Genomic DNA, 19530 nt, shown 5'->3' on the forward strand with positions numbered 1-19530 from the left:
ACTAGCAGCCAGGCACATTTTAGCTAGTTTTACTTGTAAGTGGGGTTGGAAACGCTTTTCAGGATCAGTACTGGGCTCAAAACATGCCGCCCTGAGGTCTCTCATGATAGCAGGTGGTTTAGTAGAACTACGCTGCTCAGCTGACCCGGCAGGAGCAAATGTATGTCAAAAATGTACGCAGAATCAGCTTTTCAGTGAAGAGCAGCTGGGCACATTCTAGCAAGTTTTACTTGTAAGTGGGGTTGGAAACGCTTTTCAGGCTCAGCTTTTCAGTGAATAGCAGCCAGGCACATTTTAGCTAGTTTTACTTGTAAGTGGGGTTGGAAACGCTTTTCAGGATCAGTACTGGGCTCAAAACATGCAGCTCAGAGGTCTCTCCTGATAGGAGGTAGTTAAGTAGAACTTCGCTGCTCAGCTGACCCGGCAGGAGCAAATGTATGCCAAAAATGTACGCAGAATGAGCTTTTCAGTGACTAGCAGCCAGGCACATTTTAGCTAGTTTTACTTGTAAGTGGGGTTGGAAACACTTTTCAGGCTCAGTACTGCACTCAAAACATGCAGCCCTAAGGCCTCTCATGATAGCAGGTGGTTAAGTAGAAATTTGCCACTTGGCTGACCCAGCAGGAGCAAACGTATGCCAAAAATGTACACAGAATGAGCTTTTCAGTGAATAGCCGCCAGGCACATTTTAGCTAGTTTTACTTGTAAGTGGGGTTGGAAACGCTTTTCAGGATCAGTACCGGGCTCAAAACATGCAGCTCTGAGGTCTCTCCTGATAGGAGGTAGTTAAGTAGAACTTCGCTGCTCAGCTGACCCGGCAGGAGCAAATGTATGCCAAAAATGTACGCAGAATGAGCTTTTCAGTGACTAGCAGCCAGGCACATTTTAGCTCGTTTTACTTGTAAGTGGGGTTGGAAACGCTTTTCAGGATCAGTACTGGGCTCAAAACATGCAGCTCAGAGGTCTCTCCTGATAGGAGGTAGTTAAGTAGAACTTCGCTGCTCAGCTGACCCGGCAGGAGCAAATGTATGCCAAAAATGTACGCAGAATGAGCTTTTCAGTGACTAGCAGCCAGGCACATTTTAGCTCGTTTTACTTGTAAGTGGGGTTGGAAACGCTTTTCAAGCTCAGTACTGCACTCAAAAGATGCAGCCCTGAGGTCTCTCATGATAGCAGGTGGTTAAGTAGAAATTCCCTGCTCAGCTGACCCGGCAGGAGCAAACGTATGCCAAAAATGTACGCAGAATGAGCTTTTCAGTGAAGAGCAGGCAGGCATATTTTAGCTAGTTTTACTTGTAAGTGGGGTTGGAAACGCTTTTCAGGCTCAGTACGGGGCTCAAAACATGCAGCCCGGAGGTCTCTCCTGATAGGAGGTAGTTAAGTAGAACTTCGCTGCTCAGCTGACCCGGCAGGAGCAAATGTATGCCAAAAATGTACGCAGAATGAGCTTTTCAGTGACTAGCAGCCAGGCACATTTTAGCTCGTTTTACTTGTAAGTGGGGTTGGAAACGCTTTTCAGGCTCAGTACTGCGCTCAAAACATGCAGCCCTGAGGTCTCTCATGATAGCAGGTGGTTAAATAGAAATTCGCTGCTCAGCTGACCCGGCCCGAGCAAACGTATGCCAAAAATGTACGCAGAATGAGCTTTTCAGTGAATAGCATCCAGGCACATTCTAGCTAGTTTTACTTGTAAGTGGGGTTGGAAACGCTTTTCAGGCTCAGTACTGGGCTCAAAACATGCAGCCCTGAGGTCTCTCATGATAGCAGGTGGTTAAATAGAAATTCGCTGCTCAGCTGACCCGGCAGGAGCAAACGTATGCCAAAAATGTACGCAGAATGAGCTTTTCAGTGAGAGCAGCCAGGCACATTTTAGCTAGTTTTACTTGTAAGTGGGGTTGGAAATGCTTTTCAGGCTCAGTACTGGGCTCAAAAGATGCAGCTCTGAGGTCTCTCCTGATAGGAGGTAGTTAAGTAGAACTTCGCTGCTCAGCTGACCCGGCAGGAGCAAACGTATGCCAAAAATGTACGCAGAATGAGCTTTTCAGTGAAGAGCAGCCAGGCACATTCTAGCATGTTTTACTTGTAAGTGGGGTTGGAAACGCTTTTCAGGCTCAGTACTGCGCTCAAAAGATGCAGCCCTGAGGTCTCTCATGATGATAGCAGGTGGTTAAGTAGAAATTTGCCACTTGGCTGACCCAGCAGGAGCAAACGTATGCCAAAAATGTACACAGAATGAGCTTTTCAGTGAATAGCAGCCAGGCACATTTTAGCTAGTTTTACTTGTAAGTGGGGTTGGAAACGCTTTTCAGGATCAGTACTGGGCTCAAAACATGCAGCCCTGAGGTCTCACATGATAGCAGGTGGTTAAATAGAAATTCGCTGCTCAGCTGACCCGGCAGGAGCAAACGTATGCCAAAAATGTACGCAGAATGAGCTTTTCACTAAAGAGCAGCCAGGCACATTCTAGCAAGTTTTACTTGTAAGTTGGGGTTGGAAACGCTTTTCTGGCTCAGTACTGCGCTCAAAAGATGCAGCCCTGAGGTCTCTAATGATAGCAGGTGGTTAAGTAGAAGTTTGGCACTTGGCTGACCCAGCAGGAGCAAACGTATGCCAAAAATGTACGCAGAATGATCTTTTCAGTGAATAGCAGCCAGGCACATTTTAGCTAGTTTTACTTGTAAGTGGGGTTGGAAACGCTTTTCAGGATCAGTACTGGGCTCAAAACATGCAGCCCTGAGGTCTCTCATGATAGCAGGTGGTTAAATAGAAATTCGCTGCTCAGCTGACCCGGCAGGAGCAAATGTATGCCAAAAATGTACGCAGAATGAGCTTTTCAGTGAAGAGCAGCCAGGCACATTTTAGCTAGTTTTACTTGTAAGTGGGGTTGGAAATGCTTTTCAGGCTCAGTACTGGGCTCAAAAGATGCAGCTCTGAGATCTCTCCTGATAGGAGGTAGTTAAGTAGAACTTCGCTGCTCATCTGACCCGGCAGGAGCAAATGTATGCCAAAAATGTACGCAGAATGATCTTTTCAGTGAATAGCAGCCAGGCACAGTTTAGCTAGTTTTACTTGTAAGTGGGGTTGGAAACGCTTTTCAGGATCAGTACTGGGCTCAAAACATGCCGCCCTGAGGTCTCTCATGATAGCAGGTGGTTAAGTAGAACTACGCTGCTCAGCTGACCCGGCAGGAGCAAATGTATGCCAAAAATGTACGCAGAATCTGCTTTTCAGTGAAGAGCAGCCGGGCACATTCTAGCAAGTTTTACTTGTAAGTGGGGTTGGAAACGCTTTTCAGGCTCAGCTTTTCAGTGAATAGCAGCCAGGCACATTTTAGCTAGTTTTACTTGTAAGTGGGGTTGGAAACGCTTTTCAGATCAGTACTGGGCTCAAAACATGCAGCTCAGAGGTCTCTCCTGATAGGAGGTAGTTAAGTAGAACTTCGCTGCTCAGCTGACCCGGCAGGAGCAAACGTATGCCAAAAATGTACGCAGAATGAGCTTTTCAGTGAAGAGCAGGCAGGCATATTTTAGCTAGTTTTACTTGTAAGTGGGGTTGGAAACGCATTTCAGGCTCAGTACGGGGCTCAAAACATGCAGCCCGGAGGTCTCTCCTGATAGGAGGTAGTTAAGTAGAACTTCGCTGCTCAGCTGACCCGGCAGGAGCAAATGTATGCCAAAAATGTACGCAGAATGAGCTTTTCAGTGACTAGCAGCCAGGCACATTTTAGCTCGTTTTACTTGTAAGTGGGGTTGGAAACGCTTTTCAGGCTCAGTACTGCGCTCAAAACATGCAGCCCTGAGGTCTCTCATGATAGCAGGTGGTTAAATAGAAATTCGCTGCTCAGCTGACCCGGCCGGAGCAAACGTATGCCAAAAATGTACGCAGAATGAGCTTTTCAGTGAATAGCAGCCAGGCACATTCTAGCTAGTTTTACTTGTAAGTGGAGTTGGAAACGCTTTTCAGGTTCAGTACTGGGCTCAAAACATGCAGCCCTGAGGTCTCTCATGATAGCAGGTGGTTAAATAGAAATTCGCTGCTCAGCTGACCCGGCAGGAGCAAATGTATGCCAAAAATGTACGCAGAATGAGCTTTTCAGTGAAGAGCAGCCAGGCACATTTTAGCTAGTTTTACTTGTAAGTGGGGTTGGAAATGCTTTTCAGGCTCAGTACTGGGCTCAAAAGATGCAGCTCTGAGATCTCTCCTGATAGGAGGTAGTTAAGTAGAACTTCGCTGCTCATCTGACCCGGCAGGAGCAAATGTATGCCAAAAATGTACGCAGAATGATCTTTTCAGTGAATAGCAGCCAGGCACATTTTAGCTAGTTTTACTTGTAAGTGGGGTTGGAAATACTTTTCAGGAACAGTACTGGGCTCAAAACATGCAGCCCTGAGGTCTCTCATGATAGCAGGTGGTTAAATAGAAATTCGCTGCTCAGCTGACCCGGCAGGAGCAAACGTATGCCAAAAATGTACGCAGAATGAGCTTTTCAGTGAAGAGCAGCCAGGCACATTTTAGCTAGTTTTACCTGTAAGTGGGGTTGGAAATGCTTTTCAGGCTCAGTACTGGGCTCAAAAGATGCAGCTCTGAGATCTCTCCTGATAGGAGGCAGTTAAGTAGAACTTCGCTGCTCAGCTGACCCGGCAGGAGCAAATGTATGCCAAAAATGTACGCAGAATGAGCTTTTCAGTGACTAGCAGCCAGGCACATTTTAGCTAGTTTTACTTGTAAGTGGGGTTGGAAACGCTTTTCAGGATCAGTACTGGGCTCAAAACATGCCGCCCTGAGGTCTCTCATGATAGCAGGTGGTTAAGTAGAACTACGCTGCTCAGCTGACCCGGCAGGAGCAAATGTATGTCAAAAATGTACGCAGAATCAGCTTTTCAGTGAAGAGCAGCTGGGCACATTCTAGCAAGTTTTACTTGTAAGTGGGGTTGGAAACGCTTTTCAGGCTCAGCTTTTCAGTGAATAGCAGCCAGGCACATTTTAGCTAGTTTTACTTGTAAGTGGGGTTGGAAACGCTTTTCAGGATCAGTACTGGGCTCAAAACATGCAGCTCAGAGGTCTCTCCTGATAGGAGGTAGTTATGTAGAACTTCGCTGCTCAGCTGACCCGGCAGGAGCAAATGTATGCCAAAAATGTACGCAGAATGAGCTTTTCAGTGACTAGCAGCCAGGCACATTTTAGCTAGTTTTACTTGTAAGTGGGGTTGGAAACACTTTTCAGGCTCAGTACTGCACTCAAAACATGCAGCCCTAAGGTCTCTCATGATAGCAGGTGGTTAAGTAGAAATTTGCCACTTGGCTGACCCAGCAGGAGCAAACGTATGCCAAAAATGTACACAGAATGAGCTTTTCAGTGAATAGCCGCCAGGCACATTTTAGCTAGTTTTACTTGTAAGTGGGGTTGGAAACGCTTTTCAGGATCAGTACCAGGCTCAAAACATGCAGCTCTGAGGTCTCTCCTGATAGGAGGTAGTTAAGTAGAACTTCGCTGCTCAGCTGACCCGGCAGGAGCAAATGTATGCCAAAAATGTACGCAGAATGAGCTTTTCAGTGACTAGCAGCCAGGCACATTTTAGCTCGTTTTACTTGTAAGTGGGGTTGGAAACGCTTTTCAGGATCAGTACTGGCCTCAAAACATGCAGCTCAGAGGTCTCTCCTGATAGGAGGTAGTTAAGTAGAACTTCGCTGCTCAGCTGACCCGGCAGGAGCAAATGTATGCCAAAAATGTACGCAGAATGAGCTTTTCAGTGACTAGCAGCCAGGCACATTTTAGCTCGTTTTACTTGTAAGTGGGGTTGGAAACGCTTTTCAAGCTCAGTACTGCGCTCAAAAGATGCAGCCCTGAGGTCTCTCATGATAGCAGGTGGTTAAGTAGAAATTCGCTGCTCAGCTGACCCGGCAGGAGCAAACGTATGCCAAAAATGTACGCAGAATGAGCTTTTCAGTGAAGAGCAGGCAGGCATATTTTAGCTAGTTTTACTTGTAAGTGGGGTTGGAAACGCTTTTCAGGCTCAGTACGGGGCTCAAAACATGCAGCCCGGAGGTCTCTCCTGATAGGAGGTAGTTAAGTAGAACTTCGCTGCTCAGCTGACCCGGCAGGAGCAAATGTATGCCAAAAATGTACGCAGAATGAGCTTTTCAGTGACTAGCAGCCAGGCACATTTTAGCTCGTTTTACTTGTAAGTGGGGTTGGAAACGCTTTTCAGGCTCAGTACTGCGCTCAAAACATGCAGCCCTGAGGTCTCTCATGATAGCAGGTGGTTAAATAGAAATTCGCTGCTCAGCTGACCCGGCCGGAGCAAACGTATGCCAAAAATGTACGCAGAATGAGCTTTTCAGTGAATAGCATCCAGGCACATTCTAGCTAGTTTTACTTGTAAGTGGGGTTGGAAACGCTTTTCAGGCTCAGTACTGGGCTCAAAACATGCAGCCCTGAGGTCTCACATGATAGCAGGTGGTTAAATAGAAATTCGCTGCTCAGCTGACCCGGCAGGAGCAAACGTATGCCAAAAATGTACGCAGAATGAGCTTTTCACTAAAGAGCAGCCAGGCACATTCTAGCAAGTTTTACTTGTAAGTTGGGGTTGGAAACGCTTTTCAGGCTCAGTACTGCGCTCAAAAGATGCAGCCCTGAGGTCTCTCATGATAGCAGGTGGTTAAGTAGAAGTTTGGCACTTGGCTGACCCAGCAGGAGCAAACGTATGCCAAAAATGTACGCAGAATGAGCTTTTCAGTGACTAGCAGCCAGGCACATTTTAGCTAGTTTTACTTGTAAGTGGGGTTGGAAACGCTTTTCATGATCAGTACTGGGCTCAAAACATGCAGCCCTGAGGTCTCTCATGATAGCAGGTGGTTAAATAGAAATTCGCTGCTCAGCTGACCCGGCAGGAGCAAACGTATGCCAAAAATATACGCAGAATGAGCTTTTCAGTGAAGAGCAGCCAGGCACATTTAGGTAGTTTTACTTGTAAGAGGGGTTGGAAACACTTTTCAGGTTCAGTACTGGGCTCAAAACATGCAGCCCTGAGGTCTCTCATGATAGCAGGTGGTTAAATAGAAATTCGCTGCTCAGCTGACCCGGCAGGAGCAAATGTATGCCAAAAATGTACGCAGAATGAGCTTTTCAGTGAAGAGCAGCCAGGCACATTTTAGCTAGTTTTACTTGTAAGTGGGGTTGGAAATGCTTTTCAGGCTCAGTACTGGGCTCAAAAGATGCAGCTCTGAGATCTCTCCTGATAGGAGGTAGTTAAGTAGAACTTCGCTGCTCATCTGACCCGGCAGGAGCAAATGTATGCCAAAAATGTACGCAGAATGATCTTTTCAGTGAATAGCAGCCAGGCACATTTTAGCTAGTTTTACTTGTAAGTGGGGTTGGAAATACTTTTCAGGAACAGTACTGGGCTCAAAACATGCAGCCCTGAGGTCTCTCATGATAGCAGGTGGTTAAATAGAAATTCGCTGCTCAGCTGACCCGGCAGGAGCAAACGTATGCCAAAAATGTACGCAGAATGAGCTTTTCAGTGAAGAGCAGCCAGGCACATTTTAGCTAGTTTTACTTGTAAGTGGGGTTGGAAATGCTTTTCAGGCTCAGTACTGGGCTCAAAAGATGCAGCTCTGAGATCTCTCCTGATAGGAGGTAGTTAAGTAGAACTTCGCTGCTCAGCTGACCCGGCAGGAGCAAATGTATGCCAAAAATGTACGCAGAATGAGCTTTTCAGTGACTAGCAGCCAGGCACATTTTAGCTAGTTTTACTTGTAAGTGGGGTTGGAAACGCTTTTCAGGATCAGTACTGGGCTCAAAACATGCCGCCCTGAGGTCTCTCATGATAGCAGGTGGTTAAGTAGAACTACGCTGCTCAGCTGACCCGGCAGGAGCAAATGTATGCCAAAAATGTACGCAGAATCAGCTTTTCAGTGAAGAGCAGCCGGGCACATTCTAGCAAGTTTTACTTGTAAGTGGGGTTGGAAACGCTTTTCGGGCTCAGCTTTTCAGTGAATAGCAGCCAGGCACATTTTAGCTAGTTTTACTTGTAAGTGGGGTTGGAAACGCTTTTCAGGATCAGTACTGGGCTCAAAACATGCAGCTCAGAGGTCTCTCCTGATAGGAGGTAGTTAAGTAGAACTTCGCTGCTCAGCTGACCCGGCAGGAGCAAATGTATGCCAAAAATGTACGCAGAATGAGCTTTTCAGTGACTAGCAGCCAGGCACATTTTAGCTAGTTTTACTTGTAAGTGGGGTTGGAAACACTTTTCAGGCTCAGTACTGCACTCAAAACATGCAGCCCTAAGGTCTCTCATGATAGCAGGTGGTTAAGTAGAAATTTGCTACTTGGCTGACCCAGCAGGAGCAAACGTATGCCAAAAATGTACACAGAATGAGCTTTTCAGTGAATAGCCGCCAGGCACATTTTAGCTAGTTTTACTTGTAAGTGGGGTTGGAAACGCTTTTCAGGATCAGTACTGGGCTCAAAACATGCAGCTCTGAGGTCTCTCCTGATAGGAGGTAGTTAAGTAGAACTTCGCTGCTCAGCTGACCCGGCAGGAGCAAATGTATGCCAAAAATGTACGCAGAATGAGCTTTTCAGTGACTAGCAGCCAGGCACATTTTAGCTCGTTTTACTTGTAAGTGGGGTTGGAAACGCTTTTCAGGATCAGTACTGGGCTCAAAACATGCAGCTCAGAGGTCTCTCCTGATAGGAGGTAGTTAAGTAGAACTTCGCTGCTCAGCTGACCCGGCAGGAGCAAATGTATGCCAAAAATGTACGCAGAATGAGCTTTTCAGTGACTAGCAGCCAGGCACATTTTAGCTCGTTTTACTTGTAAGTGGGGTTGGAAACGCTTTTCAAGCTCAGTACTGCGCTCAAAAGATGCAGCCCTGAGGTCTCTCATGATAGCAGGTGGTTAAGTAGAAATTCGCTGCTCAGCTGACCCGGCAGGAGCAAACATATGCCAAAAATGTACGCAGAATGAGCTTTTCAGTGAAGAGCAGGCAGGCATATTTTAGCTAGTTTTACTTGTAAGTGGGGTTGGAAACGCATTTCAGGCTCAGTACGGGGCTCAAAACATGCAGCCCGGAGGTCTCTCCTGATAGCAGGTAGTTAAGTAGAACTTCGCTGCTCAGCTGACCCGGCAGGAGCAAATGTATGCCAAAAATGTACGAAGAATGAGCTTTTCAGTGACTATCAGCCAGGCACATTTTAGCTCGTTTTACTTGTAAGTGGGGTTGGAAACGCTTTTCAGGCTCAGTACTGCTCTCAAAACATGCAGCCCTGAGGTCTCTCATGATAGCAGGTGGTTAAATAGAAATTCGCTGCTCAGCTGACCCGGCCGGAGCAAACGTATGCCAAAAATGTACGCAGAATGAGCTTTTCAGTGAATAGCAGCCAGGCACATTCTAGCTAGTTTTACTTGTAAGAGGGGTTGGAAACGCTTTTCAGGTTTAGTACTGGGCTCAAAACATGCAGCCCTGAGGTCTCTCATGATAGCAGGTGGTTAAATAGAAATTCGCTGCTCAGCTGACCCGGCAGGAGCAAATGTATGCCAAAAATGTACGCAGAATGAGCTTTTCAGTGAAGAGCAGCCAGGCACATTTTAGCTAGTTTTACTTGTAAGTGGGGTTGGAAATGCTTTTCTGGCTCAGTACTGGGCTCAAAAGATGCAGCTCTGAGATCTCTCCTGATAGGAGGTAGTTAAGTAGAACTTCGCTGCTCATCTGACCCGGCAGGAGCAAATGTATGCCAAAAATGTACGCAGAATGATCTTTTCAGTGAATAGCAGCCAGGCACATTTTAGCTAGTTTTACTTGTAAGTGGGGTTGGAAATACTTTTCAGGAACAGTACTGGGCTCAAAACATGCAGCCCTGAGGTCTCTCATGATAGCAGGTGGTTAAATAGAAATTCGCTGCTCAGCTGACCCGGCAGGAGCAAACGTATGCCAAAAATGTACGCACAATGCGCTTTTCAGTGAAGAGCAGCCAGGCACATTTTAGCTAGTTTTACCTGTAAGTGGGGTTGGAAATGCTTTTCAGGCTCAGTACTGGGCTCAAAAGATGCAGCTCTGAGATCTCTCCTGATAGGAGGTAGTTAAGTAGAACTTCGCTGCTCAGCTGACCCGGCAGGAGCAAATGTATGCCAAAAATGTACGCAGAATGAGCTTTTCAGTGACTAGCAGCCAGGCACATTTTAGCTAGTTTTACTTGTAAGTGGGGTTGGAAACGCTTTTCAGGATCAGTACTGGGCTCAAAACATGCCGCCCTGAGGTCTCTCATGATAGCAGGTGGTTAAGTAGAACTACGCTGCTCAGCTGACCCGGCAGGAGCAAATGTATGTCAAAAATGTACGCAGAATCAGCTTTTCAGTGAAGAGCAGCTGGGCACATTCTAGCAAGTTTTACTTGTAAGTGGGGTTGGAAACGCTTTTCAGGCTCAGCTTTTCAGTGAATAGCAGCCAGGCACATTTTAGCTAGTTTTACTTGTAAGTGGGGTTGGAAACGCTTTTCAGGATCAGTACTGGGCTCAAAACATGCAGCTCAGAGGTCTCTCCTGATAGGAGGTAGTTAAGTAGAACTTCGCTGCTCAGCTGACCCGGCAGGAGCAAATGTATGCCAAAAATGTACGCAGAAGGAGCTTTTCAGTGACTAGCAGCCAGGCACATTTTAGCTAGTTTTACTTGTAAGTGGGGTTGGAAACACTTTTCAGGCTCAGTACTGCACTCAAAACATGCAGCCCTAAGGTCTCTCATGATAGCAGGTGGTTAAGTAGAAATTTGCCACTTGGCTGACCCAGCAGGAGCAAACGTATGCCAAAAATGTACACAGAATGAGCTTTTCAGTGAATAGCCGCCAGGCACATTTTAGCTAGTTTTACTTGTAAGTGGGGTTGGAAACGCTTTTCAGGATCAGTACCGGGCTCAAAACATGCAGCTCTGAGGTCTCTCCTGATAGGAGGTAGTTAAGTAGAACTTCGCTGCTCAGCTGACCCGGCAGGAGCAAATGTATGCCAAAAATGTACGCAGAATGAGCTTTTCAGTGACTAGCAGCCAGGCACATTTTAGCTCGTTTTACTTGTAAGTGGGGTTGGAAACGCTTTTCAGGATCAGTACTGGGCTCAAAACATGCAGCTCAGAGGTCTCTCCTGATAGGAGGTAGTTAAGTAGAACTTCGCTGCTCAGCTGACCCGGCAGGAACAAATGTATGCCAAAAATGTACGCAGAATGAGCTTTTCAGTGACTAGCAGCCAGGCACATTTTAGCTCGTTTTACTTGTAAGTGGGGTTGGAAACGCTTTTCAAGCTCAGTACTGCGCTCAAAAGATGCAGCCCTGAGGTCTCTCATGATAGCAGGTGGTTAAGTAGAAATTCGCTGCTCAGCTGACCCGGCAGGAGCAAACGTATGCCAAAAATGTACCCAGAATGAGCTTTTCAGTGAAGAGCAGGCAGGCATATTTTAGCTAGTTTTACTTGTAAGTGGGGTTGGAAACGCTTTTCAGGCTCAGTACGGGGCTCAAAACATGCAGCCCGGAGGTCTCTCCTGATAGGAGGTAGTTAAGTAGAACTTCGCTGCTCAGCTGACCCGGCAGGAGCAAATGTATGCCAAAAATGTACGCAGAATGAGCTTTTCAGTGACTAGCAGCCAGGCACATTTTAGCTCGTTTTACTTGTAAGTGGGGTTGGAAACGCTTTTCAGGCTCAGTACTGCGCTCAAAACATGCAGCCCTGAGGTTTCTCATGATAGCAGGTGGTTAAATAGAAATTCGCTGCTCAGCTGACCCGGCCGGAGCAAACGTATGCCAAAAATGTACGCAGAATGAGCTTTTCAGTGAATAGCATCCAGGCACATTCTAGCTAGTTTTACTTGTAAGTGGGGTTGGAAACGCTTTTCAGGCTCAGTACTGGGCTCAAAACATGCAGCCCTGAGGTCTCACATGATAGCAGGTGGTTAAATAGAAATTCGCTGCTCAGCTGACCCGGCAGGAGCAAACGTATGCCAAAAATGTACGCAGAATGAGCTTTTCACTAAAGAGCAGCCAGGCACATTCTAGCAAGTTTTACTTGTAAGTTGGGGTTGGAAACGCTTTTCAGGCTCAGTACTGCGCTCAAAAGATGCAGCCCTGAGGTCTCTCATGATAGCAGGTGGTTAAGTAGAAGTTTGGCACTTGGCTGACCCAGCAGGAGCAAACGTATGCCAAAAATGTACACAGAATGAGCTTTTCAGTGAATAGCAGCCAGGCACATTTTAGCTAGTTTTACTTGTAAGTGGGGTTGGAAACGCTTTTCAGGATCAGTACTGGGCTCAAAACATGCAGCCCTGAGGTCTCTCATGATAGCAGGTGGTTAAATAGAAATTCGCTGCTCAGCTGACCCGGCAGGAGCAAACGTATGCCAAAAATGTACGCAGAATGAGCTTTTCAGTGAAGAGCAGCCAGGCACATTTAGGTAGTTTTACTTGTAGGTGGGGTTGGAAACACTTTTCAGGTTCAGTACTGGGCCCAAAACATGCAGCCCTGAGGTCTCTCATGATAGCAGGTGGTTAAATAGAAATTCGCTGCTCAGCTGACCCGGCAGGAGCAAATGTATGCCAAAAATGTACGCAGAATGAGCTTTTCAGTGAAGAGCAGCCAGGCACATTTTAGCTAGTTTTACTTGTAAGTGGGGTTGGAAATGCTTTTCAGGCTCAGTACTGGGCTCAAAAGATGCAGCTCTGAGATCTCTCCTGATAGGAGGTAGTTAAGTAGAACTTCGCTGCTCATCTGACCCAGCAGGAGCAAATGTATGCCAAAAATGTACGCAGAATGATCTTTTCAGTGAATAGCAGCCAGGCACATTTTAGCTAGTTTTACTTGTAAGTGGGGTTGGAAATACTTTTCAGGAACAGTACTGGGCTCAAAACATGCAGCCCTGAGGTCTCTCATGATAGCAGGTGGTTAAATAGAAATTCGCTGCTCAGCTGACCCGGCAGGAGCAAACGTATGCCAAAAATGTACGCAGAATGAGCTTTTCAGTGAAGAGCAGCCAGGCACATTTTAGCTAGTTTTACTTGTAAGTGGGGTTGGAAATGCTTTTCAGGCTCAGTACTGGGCTCAAAAGATGCAGCCCTGAGGTCTCACATGATAGCAGGTGGTTAAGTAGAACTACGCTGCTCAGCTGACCCGGCAGGAGCAAATGTATGCCAAAAATGTACGCAGAATCAGCTTTTCAGTGAAGAGCAGCCGGGCACATTCTAGCAAGTTTTACTTGTAAGTGGGGTTGGAAACGCTTTTCAGGCTCAGCTTTTCAGTGAATAGCAGCCAGGTACATTTTAGCTAGTTTTACTTGTAAGTGGGGTTGGAAACGCTTTTCAGGATCAGTACTGGGCTCAAAACATGCAGCTCAGAGGTCTCTCCTGATAGGAGGTAGTTAAGTAGAACTTCGCTGCTCAGCTGGCCCGGCAGGAGCAAATGTATGCCAAACATTACGCAGAATGAGCTTTTCAGTGACTAGCAGCCAGGCACATTTTAGCTAGTTTTACTTGTAAGTGGGGTTGGAAACACTTTTCAGGCTCAGTATTGCACTCAAAACATGCAGCCCTAAGGTCTCTCATGATAGCAGGTGGTTAAGTAGAAATTTGCTACTTGGCTGATCCAGCAGGAGCAAACGTATGCCAAAAATGTACACAGAATGAGCTTTTCAGTGAATAGCCGCCAGGCACATTTTAGCTAGTTTTACTTGTAAGTGGGGTTGGAAACGCTTTTCAGGATCAGTACTGGGCTCAAAACATGCAGCTCTGAGGTCTCTCCTGATAGGAGGTAGTTAAGTAGAACTTCGCTGCTCAGCTGACCCGGCAGGAGCAAATGTATGCCAAAAATGTACGCAGAATGAGCTTTTCAGTGACTAGCAGCCAGGCACATTTTAGCTCGTTTTACTTGTAAGTGGGGTTGGAAATGCTTTTCAGGATCAGTACTGGGCTCAAAACATGCAGCTCAGAGGTCTCTCCTGATAGGAGGTAGTTAAGTAGAACTTCGCTGCTCAGCTGACCCGGCAGGAGCAAATGTATGCCAAAAATGTACGCAGAATGAGCTTTTCAGTGACTAGCAGCCAGGCACATTTTAGCTCGTTTTACTTGTAAGTGGGGTTGGAAACGCTTTTCAAGCTCAGTACTGCGATCAAAAGATGCAGCCCTGAGGTCTCTCATGATAGCAGGTGGTTAAGTAGAAATTCGCTGCTCAGCTGACCCGGCAGGAGCAAACGTATGCCAAAAATGTACGCAGAATGAGCTTTTCAGTGAAGAGCAGGCAGGCATATTTTAGCTAGTTTTACTTGTAAGTGGGGTTGGAAACGCATTTCAGGCTCAGTACGGGGCTCAAAACATGCAGCCCGGAGGTCTCTCCTGATAGGAGGTAGTTAAGTAGAACTTCGCTGCTCAGCTGACCCGGCAGGAGCAAATGTATGCCAAAAATGTACGCAGAATGAGCTTTTCAGTGACTATCAGCCAGGCACATTTTAGCTCGTTTTACTTGTAAGTGGGGTTGGAAACGCTTTTCAGGCTCAGTACTGCGCTCAAAACATGCAGCCTTGAGGTCTCTCATGATAGCAGGTGGTTAAATAGAAATTCGCTGCTCAGCTGACCCGGCCGGAGCAAACGTATGCCAAAAATGTACGCAGAATGAGCTTTTCAGTGAATAGCAGCCAGGCACATTCTAGCTAGTTTTACTTGTAAGAGGGGTTGGAAACGCTTTTCAGGTTCAGTACTGGGCTCAAAACATGCAGCCCTGAGGTCTCTCATGATAGCAGGTGGTTAAATAGAAATTCGCTGCTCAGCTGACCCGGCAGGAGCAAATGTATGCCAAAAATGTACGCAGAATGAGCTTTTCAGTGAAGAGCAGCCAGGCACATTTTAGCTAGTTTTACTTGTAAGTGGGGTTGGAAATGCTTTTCAGGCTCAGTACTGGGCTCAAAAGATGCAGCTCTGAGATCTCTTATTGATAGGAGGTAGTTAAGTAGAACTTCGCTGCTCATCTGACCCGGCAGGAGCAAATGTATGCCAAAAATGTACGCAGAATGATCTTTTCAGTGAATAGCAGCCAGGCACATTTTAGCTAGTTTTACTTGTAAGTGGGGTTGGAAATACTTTTCAGGAACAGTACTGGGCTCAAAACATGCAGCCCTGAGGTCTCTCATGATAGCAGGTGGTTAAATAGAAATTCGCTGCTCAGCTGACCCGGCAGGAGCAAACGTATGCCAAAAATGTACGCAGAATGAGCTTTTCAGTGAAGAGCAGCCAGGCACATTTTAGCTAGTTTTACCTGTAAGTGGGGTTGGAAATGCTTTTCAGGCTCAGTACTGGGCTCAAAAGATGCAGCTCGGAGATCTCTCCTGATAGGAGGTAGTTAAGTAGAACTTCGCTGCTCAGCTGACCCGGCAGGAGCAAATGTATGCCAAAAATGTACGCAGAATGAGCTTTTCAGTGACTAGCAGCCAGGCACATTTTAGCTCGTTTTACTTGTAAGTGGGGTTGGAAACGCTTTTCAGGATCAGTACTGGGCTCAAAACATGCAGCTCAGAGGTCTCTCCTGATAGGAGGTAGTTAAGTAGAACTTCGCTGCTCAGCTGACCCGGCAGGAACAAATGTATGCCAAAAATGTACGCAGAATGAGCTTTTCAGTGACTAGCAGCCAGGCACATTTTAGCTCGTTTTACTTGTAAGTGGGGTTGGAAACGCTTTTCAAGCTCAGTACTGCGCTCAAAAGATGCAGCCCTGAGGTCTCTCATGATAGCAGGTGGTTAAGTAGAAATTCGCTGCTCAGCTGACCCGGCAGGAGCAAACGTATGCCAAAAATGTACGCAGAATCAGCTTTTCAGTGAAGAGCAGCCGGGCACATTCTAGCAAGTTTTACTTGTAAGTGGGGTTGGAAACGCTTTTCAGGCTCAGCTTTTCAGTGAATAGCAGCCAGGTACATTTTAGCTAGTTTTACTTGTAAGTGGGGTTGGAAACGCTTTTCAGGATCAGTACTGGGCTCAAAACATGCAGCTCAGAGGTCTCTCCTGATAGGAGGTAGTTAAGTAGAACTTCGCTGCTCAGCTGGCCCGGCAGGAGCAAATGTATGCCAAAAATGTACGCAGAATGAGCTTTTCAGTGACTAGCAGCCAGGCACATTTTAGCTAGTTTTACTTGTAAGTGGGGTTGGAAACACTTTTCAGGCTCAGTACTGCACTCAAAACATGCAGCCCTAAGGTCTCTCATGATAGCAGGTGGTCAAGTAGAAATTTGCTACTTGGCTGATCCAGCAGGAGCAAACGTATGCCAAAAATGTACACAGAATGAACTTTTCAGTGAATAGCCGCCAGGCACATTTTAGCTAGTTTTACTTGTAAGTGGGGTTGGAAACGCTTTTCAGGATCAGTACTGGGCTCAAAACATGCAGCTCTGAGGTCTCTCCTGATAGGAGGTAGTTAAGTAGAACTTCGCTGCTCAGCTGACCCGGCAGGAGCAAATGTATGCCAAAAATGTACGCAGAATGAGCTTTTCAGTGACTAGCAGCCAGGCCCATTTTAGCTCGTTTTACTTGTAAGTGGGGTTGGAAACGCTTTTCAGGATCAGTACTGGGCTCAAAACATGCAGCTCAGAGGTCTCTCCTGATAGGAGGTAGTTAAGTAGAACTTCGCTGCTCAGCTGACCCGGCAGGAGCAAATGTATGCCAAAAATGTACGCAGAATGAGCTTTTCAGTGACTAGCAGCCAGGCACATTTTAGCTCGTTTTACTTGTAAGTGGGGTTGGAAACGCTTTTCAAGCTCAGTACTGCGATCAAAAGATGCAGCCCTGAGGTCTCTCATGATAGCAGGTGGTTAAGTAGAAATTCGCTGCTCAGCTGACCCGGCAGGAGCAAACGTATGCCAAAAATGTACGCAGAATGAGCTTTTCAGTGAAGAGCAGGCAGGCATATTTTAGCTAGTTTTACTTGTAAGTGGGGTTGGAAACGCATTTCAGGCTCAGTACGGGGCTCAAAACATGCAGCCCGGAGGTCTCTCCTGATAGGAGGTAGTTAAGTAGAACTTCGCTGCTCAGCTGACCCGGCAGGAGCAAATGTATGCCAAAAATGTACGCAGAATGAGCTTTTCAGTGACTATCAGCCAGGCACATTTTAGCTCGTTTTACTTGTAAGTGGGGTTGGAAACGCTTTTCAGGCTCAGTACTGCGCTCAAAACATGCAGCCTTGAGGTCTCTCATGATAGCAGGTGGTTAAATAGAAATTCGCTGCTCAGCTGACCCGGCCGGAGCAAACGTATGCCAAAAATGTACGCAGAATGAGATTTTCAGTGAATAGCAGCCAGGCACATTCTAGCTAGTTTTACTTGTAAGAGGGGTTGGAAACGCTTTTCAGGTTCAGTACTGGGCTCAAAACATGCAGCCCTGAGGTCTCTCATGATAGCAGGTGGTTAAATAGAAATTCGCTGCTCAGCTGACCCGGCAGGAGCAAATGTATGCCAAAAATGTACGCAGAATGAGCTTTTCAGTGAAGAGCAGCCAGGCACATTTTAGCTAGTTTTACTTGTAAGTGGGGTTGGAAATGCTTTTCAGGCTCAGTACTGGGCTCAAAAGATGCAGCTCTGAGATCTCTCCTGATAGGAGGTAGTTAAGTAGAACTTCGCTGCTCATCTGACCCGGCAGGAGCAAATGTATGCCAACAATGTACGCAGAATGATCATTTCAGTGAATAGCAGCCAGGCACATTTTAGCTAGTTTTACTTGTAAGTGGGGTTGGAAATACTTTTCAGGAACAGTACTGGGCTCAAAACATGCAGCCCTGAGGTCTCTCATGATAGCAGGTGGTTAAATAGAAATTCGCTGCTCAGCTCACCCGGCAGGAGCAAACGTATGCCAAAAATGTACGCAGAATGAGCTTTTCAGTGAAGAGCAGCCAGGCACATTTTAGCTAGTTTTACTTGTAAGTGGGGTTGGAAATGCTTTTCAGGCTCAGTACTGGGCTCAAAAGATGCAGCTCTGAGATCTCTCCTGATAGGAGGTAGTTAAGTAGAACTTCGCTGCTCAGCTGACCCGGCAGGAGCAAATGTATGCCAAAAATGTACGCAGAATGAGCTTTTCAGAAACTAGCAGCCAGGCACATTTTAGCTAGTTTTACTTGTAAGTGGGGTTGGAAACGCTTTTCAGGATCAGTACTGGGCTCAAAACATGCCGCCCTGAGGTCTCTCATGATAGCAGGTGATTAAGTAGAACTACGCTGCTCAGCTGACCCGGCAGGAGCAAATGTATGTCAAAAATGTACGCAGAATCAGCTTTTCAGTGAAGAGCAGCCGGGCACATTCTAGCAAGTTTTACTTGTAAGTGGGGTTGGAAACGCTTTTCAGGCTCAGCTTTTCAGTGAATAGCAGCCAGGCACATTTTAGCTAGTTTTACTTGTAAGTGGGGTTGGAAACGCTTTTCAGGATCAGTACTGGGCTCAAAACATGCAGCTCAGAGGTCTCTCCTGATAGGAGGTAGTTAAGTAGAACTTCGCTGCTCAGCTGACCCGGCAGGAGCAAATGTATGCCAAAAATGTACGCAGAATGAGCTTTTCAGTGACTAGCAGCCAGGCACATTTTAGCTAGTTTTACTTGTAAGTGGGGTTGGAAACACTTTTCAGGCTCAGTACTGCACTCAAAACATGCAGCCCTAAGGTCTCTCATGATAGAAGGTGGTTAAGTAGAAATTTGCCACTTGGCTGACCCAGCAGGAGCAAACGTATGCCAAAAATGTACACAGAATGAGCTTTTCAGGGAATAGCTGCCAGGCACATTTTAGCTAGTTTTACTTGTAAGTGGGGTTGGAAACGCTTTTCAGGATCAGTACCGGGCTCAAAACATGCAGCTCTGAGGTCTCTCCTGATAGGAGGTAGTTAAGTAGAACTTCGCTGCTCAGCTGACCCGGCAGGAGCAAATGTATGCCAAAAATGTACGCAGAATGAGCTTTTCAGTGACTAGCAGCCAGGCACATTTTAGCTCGTTTTACTTGTAAGTGGGGTTGGAAACGCTTTTCAGGATCAGTACTGGGTTCAAAACATGCAGCTCAGAGGTCTCTCCTGATAGGAGGTAGTTAAGTAGAACTTCGCTGCTCAGCTGACCCGGCAGGAGCAAATGTATGCCAAAAATGTACGCAGAATGAGCTTTTCAGTGACTAGCAGCCAGGCACATTTTAGCTCGTTTTACTTGTAAGTAAGGTTGGAAACGCTTTTCAAGCTCAGTACTGCGCTCAAAAGATGCAGCCCTGAGGTCTCTCATGATAGCAGGTGGTTAAGTAGAAATTCGCTGCTCAGCTGACCCAGCAGGAGCAAACGTATGCCAAAAATGTACGCAGAATGAGCTTTTCAGTGAAGAGCAGGCAGGCATATTTTAGCTAGTTTTACTTGTAAGTGGGGTTGGAAACGCTTTTCAGGCTCAGTACAGGGCTCAAAACATGCAGCCCGGAGGTCTCTCCTGATAGGAGGTAGTTAAGTAGAACTTCGCTGCTCAGCTGACCCGGCAGGAGCAAATGTATGCCAAAAATGTACGCAGAATGAGCT

Source organism: Lissotriton vulgaris, chromosome 9, assembly GCF_964263255.1.
Source record: "Lissotriton vulgaris chromosome 9, aLisVul1.2, whole genome shotgun sequence".
NCBI lineage: Eukaryota > Metazoa > Chordata > Amphibia > Caudata > Salamandridae > Lissotriton > Lissotriton vulgaris.